The sequence below is a fragment of the Cyanistes caeruleus genome, chromosome 14 (assembly GCF_971803275.1).
Source record: "Cyanistes caeruleus chromosome 14, bCyaCae1.hap1.1, whole genome shotgun sequence".
NCBI lineage: Eukaryota > Metazoa > Chordata > Aves > Passeriformes > Paridae > Cyanistes > Cyanistes caeruleus.
In genome coordinates, this window is record NC_141714.1 from 489,272 (window position 1) to 497,650 (window position 8,379).

The window sequence follows — 8,379 nt, forward strand, 5'->3', positions numbered from 1 at the left end:
AGTCTGTGTATCGACGTCCGTCTCCTCCTCTCGGTCTGTGCCAGCCTGCAGAGGTAGCAAAATTTCCCAGCCTGTCCCACAGAGCTCCAGCCCAGCCAGGCAGCTGCGGGGTGTCCGCCTCCGTGGAATAGTACCATAGCTCTTTTGGAACAAATGCAGACATCCTGCAGGGATGGAGAGCAAAATCCAAGCGATGGGGAGCTTTGGGGACTGCTGGGGGAATCAGGGAGCAGGTGGCAACAAGGTGACAGGGGTAGGCTTGGAGCAGGGTGAATGAAGAGCGTGCTGGCACAAGGAGCCAAGGGTTGTGTTGTGGCCGTTGCTGGATGCTGGAAGTTCTAGCTGGAGCGTGCACTGTGACATCACCGCCAGGAGTTCAGGCCCAGGCTGAAGTGGACAACGGAGACCGTAGAATGAATGATGGAATCCCTGGGTGCTTGGGCTTGGAAGGGACCCTAAAGACCATCTTGTTCCAAGCGGAGCGATCTTCCCCTAGAATAGGTTGCTCAGAGCCCCGCTCCCAGCTGGCCTTGGATGTTGCCAAGGATGGAGCATCCCCAGCCTCTGTGCACAGCCTGGGCCAGTGGCCCAGCAGCCGGAGTGGAAAAGAGCAGCTTCATTAGATCCAACTTCAAGCTCACTCCTGCAGTTGAAAGGCTTCTCCTCTCTGTGCCCATCTTTCCTAGAGCTGCAGGGAGGCCTCGCCAGCCCCCTTCTCTTTCCAGGCTGAGCATCCCCAGCCCCACACGGACAGCAGTCCGATGCGTGGCAGTCAAGGCTAAAGGGTAGCAAATGGCTACATCAGGAAGTGAGAGATGGAAGCTTTTGGAGATGGAAGCTTTACCTCTAAATGTAGAAAAGAAAGAAAAGTGGAGGGGGAAATGGTGGGACTCTGGATCTGTTCTAACTGGCGAGGATTTTCTTTTCTTCTTTTCTGTCGTGCTAACCCAAGTTTTGTTGTTTGAAAGGAGGTTTAGCAAAATATCCATCGTCTTCTCCACTGCTGAAACACTGAACAACACCTGGGCAGGCTGAGGATGCAGAGCAAAACCTGCAAATATCTACTGCTGATCGTGATCCTGGGGAATGCAGCTAAAGCCAGCCAAAAGCAATTTCTGGAAAGTCAAGCCTGCTCTACGTTTTCTGGAGTTTGGTTGTGCCAACTTCACCAGTCATTTCTAAAAAAGGAAAAGAAACTCCAAGCAAAAGAGAGAAAAACACAAAGAAACCAACCCAAAGAAACCAATCAAACAAACAGATAAAACACCCCCAATCAAACCAAAGGCAATGAGAAGTTAGGACTAGTTGTAAGGATATCACAGCAGGCGAATGGCTGCTTCCTACTTGGATCACCATCCAAAGCCACCTAGAACAACTTCTCCAAAACATATCCAACAGCAGAAATGGAAAAAGTGATCCATGGCAGCTCTGCATTGTGGTGAAGGATGAGCATGCAGTGGTACAGATTGCCCACCCTCCAGGCTGCTGTTTGCTCTGCTGAAAGACTCTTGCAGGACTGTGGCCCCTCTCCATGCAATGGAAATCATTGCCACAGCTCTCAGTTGAGGCACTGGCATTTCCAGAGCCAGATTCAGGCACAATCCTACTGCCTGCTGAGCATCTGGGAAAGCTGCTGAGCATCTTCAGGCCTAGAAGCACAAAAGAGCTCAGGCTCTCCCCAAACTGGGTTTTCAGGGCAGCTTTCCATATCTCTGCAAGATTTCTTCATCCCTCAACACGTCTGACTTTATTATGTCCAACGATGCATTTGGGTTTCTTCCGTCCTCTTGTGTGCCCGTGAGTAACCTTCCACGTGGATGAAGGAGATTGTGTACAGGACAATTGATTGCGGCATTGCCATTTGGCTTCACTGTCACTCAGTTGAACACGGTCCTTATCTAAGAAGGACTTCCAAGAAATGGGTAGGAGTTTTGGCTGTGAGAGGAGCAGAAAGCACATTTTCTACAGCAAATTGCTAGCTGATGCACTTTCCTCCCTGCCAAAATAGTGATTGCCATTCATCTTCCTGGGAAGAATGTAAAGACCCATTCAGAGATGCCAGGTTCAGCTGGCCTGTGGCTTTGTGTACCTCATTTCACATGTCCAGTTTCAAGGGCCACTAAAAGAGGCTCATGTTTGCCTTGCTACCCACAAGTGCTGTAGGTATTTCCAGGAGAAGAGGGAAAACATCGCTGTCCTGTGGTGTGGTAGAAATGCCACCACAACTGTGATTGTGTGAGCAAAGCCAGCCAGTGCTTTTTGGGGCAGCAGCAGCAGCTGAGAGTGTGGCAGAGCGGTTTTGATACTCTTTTTAGAGTCCTGCAAACATTGTTCCCGAAACAAGCCACAGCTTTGCAAATGTGCCCGAAGAAAATGCAAAGAGAACTGGGGTGTGAAAATCAAAGACTGTTTATCTGTAGAAGAAAAGGAACAAGAATGAACTACACCACATATTTACACTGTAAGAATATTGGTAACAACAACAACAACAACAACAACAACAACAAACTATAGAACCTATTTACCTGAGAACAGCTCTAACAAAACTCTATGAAACGTATTTACAGACAACTTAAACAAACTCTAAAACCTCTATCCTGAACACAACAACTGTAAAACGTATGTACAGCAGGGTGGCATCTGTGTCTGTGATGTCCCTAAGTCCTGGAAGAAAAACAAGTAGCACGGTCAGTGCAGTCAGGCACGGAAGGGTGTTGTTCCATGTGCTGCCGGGCTGGGACACTGGCCCAGTGGGACTCTGCTGCCAGAAGGGAGCCTGGCTGGGGGCTGTGGCCCAGGCACTGGAACAGGACTTGTGTGGCCCACAGCAAGCCCAGGCCAGGCCAGGGATGGCCAGCAGAATCCAGTGCATGGGCTAGCGTGTCCCTGAGCAGGAAGTGCCCAGCCCGGCCCCAGGCTGGCAGCAGGGGCCCCACTCTGCCTGTGGGGAGCACCTGCCTGTTCTGCTGCTGGCATCGGTCTTCATCCCAAGACCATGTCTTCCTCCTTGTCTTTTAGATCAATATCCATCTCTTCAATATAATCTTTCGTTTCCACCTCCATCTCTTCCTCTGTCTCGTACATATCCACATCCATCTCTTCCTCTCCAGTATCCTCTCCGTCCACTTCCATGGCTTCTTCTCTATCAGTCTGTGTATCGACGTCCGTCTCCTCCTCTCCGTCTGTGCCAGCCTGCAGAGGTAGCAAAATTTCCCAGCCTGTCCCACAGAGCTCCAGCCCAGCCAGGCAGCTGCGGGGTGTCCACCTCCGTGGAATAGTACCATAGCTCTTTTGGAACAAATGCAGACATCCTGCAGGGATGGAGAGCAAAATCCAAGCGATGGGGAGCTTTGGGGACTGCTGGGGGAATCAGGGAGCAGGTGGCAACAAGGTGACAGGGGTAGGCTTGGAGCAGGGTGAATGAAGAGCGTGCTGGCACAAGGAGCCAAGGGTTGTGTTGTGGCCGTTGCTGGATGCTGGAAGTTCTAGCTGGAGCGTGCACTGTGACATCACCGCCAGGAGTTCAGGCCCAGGCTGAAGTGGACAACGGAGACCGTAGAATGAATGATGGAATCCCTGGGTGCTTGGGCTTGGAAGGGACCCTAAAGACCATCTTGTTCCAAGCGGAGCGATCTTCCCCTAGAATAGGTTGCTCAGAGCCCCGCTCCCAGCTGGCCTTGGATGTTGCCAAGGATGGAGCATCCCCAGCCTCTGTGCACAGCCTGGGCCAGTGCCCCAGCAGCCGGAGTGGAAAAGAGCAGCTTCATTAGATCCAACTTCAAGCTCACTCCTGCAGTTGAAAGGCTTCTCCTCTCTGTGCCCATCTTTCCTAGAGCTGCAGGGAGGCCTCGCCAGCCCCCTTCTCTTTCCAGGCTGAGCATCCCCAGCCCCACACGGACAGCAGTCCGATGCGTGGCAGTCAAGGCTAAAGGGTAGCAAATGGCTACATCAGGAAGTGAGAGATGGAAGCTTTTGGAGATGGAAGCTTTACCTCTAAATGTAGAAAAGAAAGAAAAGTGGAGGGGGAAATGGTGGGACTCTGGATCTGTTCTAACTGGCGAGGATTTTCTTTTCTTCTTTTCTGTCGTGCTAACCCAAGTTTTGTTGTTTGAAAGGAGGTTTAGCAAAATATCCATCGTCTTCTCCACTGCTGAAACACTGAACAACACCTGGGCAGGCTGAGGATGCAGAGCAAAACCTGCAAATATCTACTGCTGATCATGATCCTGGGGAATGCAGCTAAAGCCAGCCAAAAGCAATTTCTGGAAAGTCAAGCCTGCTCTACGTTTTCTGGAGTTTGGTTGTGCCAACTTCACCAGTCATTTCTAAAAAAGGAAAAGAAACTCCAAGCAAAACAGAGAAAAACACAAAGAAACCAACCCAAAGAAACCAATCAAACAAACAGATAAAACACCCCCAATCAAACCAAAGGCAATGAGAAGTTAGGACTAGTTGTAAGGATATCACAGCAGGCGAATGGCTGCTTCCTACTTGGATCACCATCCAAAGCCACCTAGAACAACTTCTCCAAAACATATCCAACAGCAGAAATGGAAAAAGTGATCCATGGCAGCTCTGCATTGTGGTGAAGGATGAGCATGCAGTGGTACAGATTGCCCACCCTCCAGGCTGCTGTTTGCTCTGCTGAAAGACTCTTGCAGGACTGTGGCCCCTCTCCATGCAATGGAAATCATTGCCACAGCTCTCAGTTGAGGCACTGGCATTTCCAGAGCCAGATTCAGGCACAATCCTACTGCCTGCTGAGCATCTGGGAAAGCTGCTGAGCATCTTCAGGCCTACAAGCACAAAAGAGCTCAGGCTCTCCCCAAACTGGGTTTTCAGGGCAGCTTTCCATATCTCTGCAAGATTTCTTCATCCCTCAACACGTCTGACTTTATGATGTCCAACGATGCATTTGGGTTTCTTCCGTCCTCTTGTGTGCCCGTGAGTAACCTTCCACGTGGATGAAGGAGATTGTGTACAGGACAATTGATTGCGGCATTGCCATTTGGCTTCACTGTCACTCAGTTGAACACGGTCCTTATCTAAGAAGGACTTCCAAGAAATGGGTAGGAGTTTTGGCTGTGAGAGGAGCAGAAAGCACATTTTCTACAGCAAATTGCTAGCTGATGCACTTTCCTCCCTGCCAAAATAGTGATTGCCATTCATCTTCCTGGGAAGAATGTAAAGACCCATTCAGAGATGCCAGGTTCAGCTGGCCTGTGGCTTTGTGTGCCTCATTTCACATGTCCAATTTCAAGGGCCACTAAAAGAGGCTCATGTTTGCCTTGCTACCCACAAGTGCTGTAGGTATTTCCAGGAGAAGAGGGAAAACATCGCTGTCCAGTGGTGTGGTAGAAAAGCCACCACAACTGTGATTGTGTGAGCAAAGCCAGCCAGTGCTTTTTGGGGCAGCAGCAGCAGCTGAGAGTGTGGCAGAGCGGTTTTGATACTCTTTTTAGAGTCCTGCAAACATTGTTCCCGAAACAACCCACAGCTTTGCAAATGTGCCCGAAGAAAATGCAAAGAGAACTGGGGTGTGAAAATCAAAGACTGTTTATCTGTAGAAGAAAAGGAACAAGAATGAACTACACCACATATTTACACTGTAAGAATATTGGTAACAACAACAACAACAACAACAACAACAAACTATAGAACCTATTTACCTGAGAACAGCTCTAACAAAACTCTATGAAACGTATTTACAGACAACTTAAACAAACTCTAAAACCTCTATCCTGAACACAACAACTGTAAAACGTATGTACAGCAGGGTGGCATCTGTGTCTGTGATGTCCCTAAGTCCTGGAAGAAAAACAAGTAGCACGGTCAGTGCAGTCAGGCACGGAAGGGTTGTTCCATGTGCTGCCGGGCTGGGACACTGGCCCAGTGGGACTCTGCTGCCAGAAGGGAGCCTGGCTGGGGGCTGTGGCCCAGGCACTGGAACAGGACTTGTGTGGCCCACAGCAAGCCCAGGCCAGGCCAGGGATGGCCAGCAGAATCCAGTGCATGGGCTAGCGTGTCCCTGAGCAGGAAGTGCCCAGCCCGGCCCCAGGCTGGCAGCAGGGGCCCCACTCTGCCTGTGGGGAGCACCTGCCTGTTCTGCTGCTGGCATCGGTCTTCATCCCAAGACCATGTCTTCCTCCTTGTCTTTTAGATCAATATCCATCTCTTCAATATAATCTTTCGTTTCCACCTCCATCTCTTCCTCTGTCTCGTACATATCCACATCCATCTCTTCCTCTCCAGTATCCTCTCCGTCCACTTCCATGGCTTCTTCTCTATCAGTCTGTGTATCGACGTCCGTCTCCTCCTCTCCGTCTGTGCCAGCCTGCAGAGGTAGCAAAATTTCCCAGCCTGTCCCACAGAGCTCCAGCCCAGCCAGGCAGCTGCGGGGTGTCCGCCTCCGTGGAATAGTACCATAGCTCTTTTGGAACAAATGCAGACATCCTGCAGGGATGGAGAGCAAAATCCAAGCGATGGGGAGCTTTGGGGACTGCTGGGGGAATCAGGGAGCAGGTGGCAACAAGGTGACAGGGGTAGGCTTGGAGCAGGGTGAAGAGCGTGCTGGCACAAGGAGCCAAGGGTTGTGTTGTGGCCGTTGCTGGATGCTGGAAGTTCTAGCTGGAGCGTGCACTGTGACATCACCGCCAGGAGTTCAGGCCCAGGCTGAAGTGGACAACGGAGACCGTAGAATGAATGATGGAATCCCTGGGTGCTTGGGCTTGGAAGGGACCCTAAAGACCATCTTGTTCCAAGCGGAGCGATCTTCGCCCAGAAGAGGTTGCTCAGAGCCCCGCTCCCAGCTGGCCTTGGATGTTGCCAAGGATGGAGCATCCCCAGCCTCTGTGCACAGCCTGGGCCAGTGGCCCAGCAGCCGGAGTGGAAAAGAGCAGCTTCATTAGATCCAACTTCAAGCTCACTCCTGCAGTTGAAAGGCTTCTCCTCTCTGTGCCCATCTTTCCTAGAGCTGCAGGGAGGCCTCGCCAGCCCCCTTCTCTTTCCAGGCTGAGCATCCCCAGCCCCACACGGACAGCAGTCCGATGCGTGGCAGTCAAGGCTAAAGGGTAGCAAATGGCTACATCAGGAAGTGAGAGATGGAAGCTTTTGGAGATGGAAGCTTTACCTCTAAATGTAGAAAAGAAAGAAAAGTGGAGGGGGAAATGGTGGGACTCTGGATCTGTTCTAACTGGCGAGGATTTTCTTTTCTTCTTTTCTGTCGTGCTAACCCAAGTTTTGTTGTTTGAAAGGAGGTTTAGCAAAATATCCATCGTCTTCTCCACTGCTGAAACACTGAACAACACCTGGGCAGGCTGAGGATGCAGAGCAAAACCTGCAAATATCTACTGCTGATCGTGATCCTGGGGAATGCAGCTAAAGCCAGCCAAAAGCAATTTCTGGAAAGTCAAGCCTGCTCTACGTTTTCTGGAGTTTGGTTGTGCCAACTTCACCAGTCATTTCTAAAAAAGGAAAAGAAACTCCAAGCAAAAGAGAGAAAAACACAAAGAAACCAACCCAAAGAAACCAATCAAACAAACAGATAAAACACCCCCAATCAAACCAAAGGCAATGAGAAGTTAGGACTAGTTGTAAGGATATCACAGCAGGCGAATGGCTGCTTCCTACTTGGATCACCATCCAAAGCCACCTAGAACAACTTGTCCAAAACATATCCAACAGGAGAAATGGAAAAAGTGATCCATGGCAGCTCTGCATTGTGGTGAAGGATGAGCATGCAGTGGTACAGATTGCCCACCCTCCAGGCTGCTGTTTGCTCTGCTGAAAGACTCTTGCAGGACTGTGGCCCCTCTCCATGCAATGGAAATCATTGCCACAGCTCTCAGTTGAGGCACTGGCATTTCCAGAGCCAGATTCAGGCACAATCCTACTGCCTGCTGAGCATCTGGGAAAGCTGCTGAGCATCTTCAGGCCTACAAGCACAAAAGAGCTCAGGCTCTCCCCAAACTGGGTTTTCAGGGCAGCTTTCCATATCTCTGCAAGATTTCTTCATCCCTCAACACGTCTGACTTTATGATGTCCAACGATGCATTTGGGTTTCTTCCTTCCTCTTGTGTGCCCGTGAGTAACCTTCCACGTGGATGAAGGAGATTGTGTACAGGACAATTGATTGCGGCATTGCCATTTGGCTTCACTGTCACTCAGTTGAACACGGTCCTTATCTAAGAAGGACTTCCAAGAAATGGGTAGGAGTTTTGGCTGTGAGAGGAGCAGAAAGCACATTTTCTACAGCAAATTGCTAGCTGATGCACTTTCCTCCCTGCCAAAATAGTGATTGCCATTCATCTTCCTGGGAAGAATGTAAAGACCCATTCAGAGATGCCAGGTTCAGCTGGCCTGTGGCTTTGTGTGCCTCAT

The 8,379-nt window shown here is 50.2% G+C and overlaps 1 long non-coding RNA gene across 1 annotated transcript; it reads right to left on the reverse strand.

The window, feature by feature from the left end:
- Positions 1–917: 917 nt before the first annotated feature.
- On the reverse strand, positions 918–8,022 carry LOC147650475 (uncharacterized). Its single transcript, XR_015276238.1, has 4 exons — positions 6,424–8,022; positions 6,101–6,334; positions 3,282–5,808; positions 918–3,192 (listed from the first exon to the last, which is right to left on the reverse strand). It is a non-coding gene; the product is annotated as an uncharacterized LOC147650475 (long non-coding RNA).
- Between the last annotated feature and the right edge of the window lie 357 nt (positions 8,023–8,379).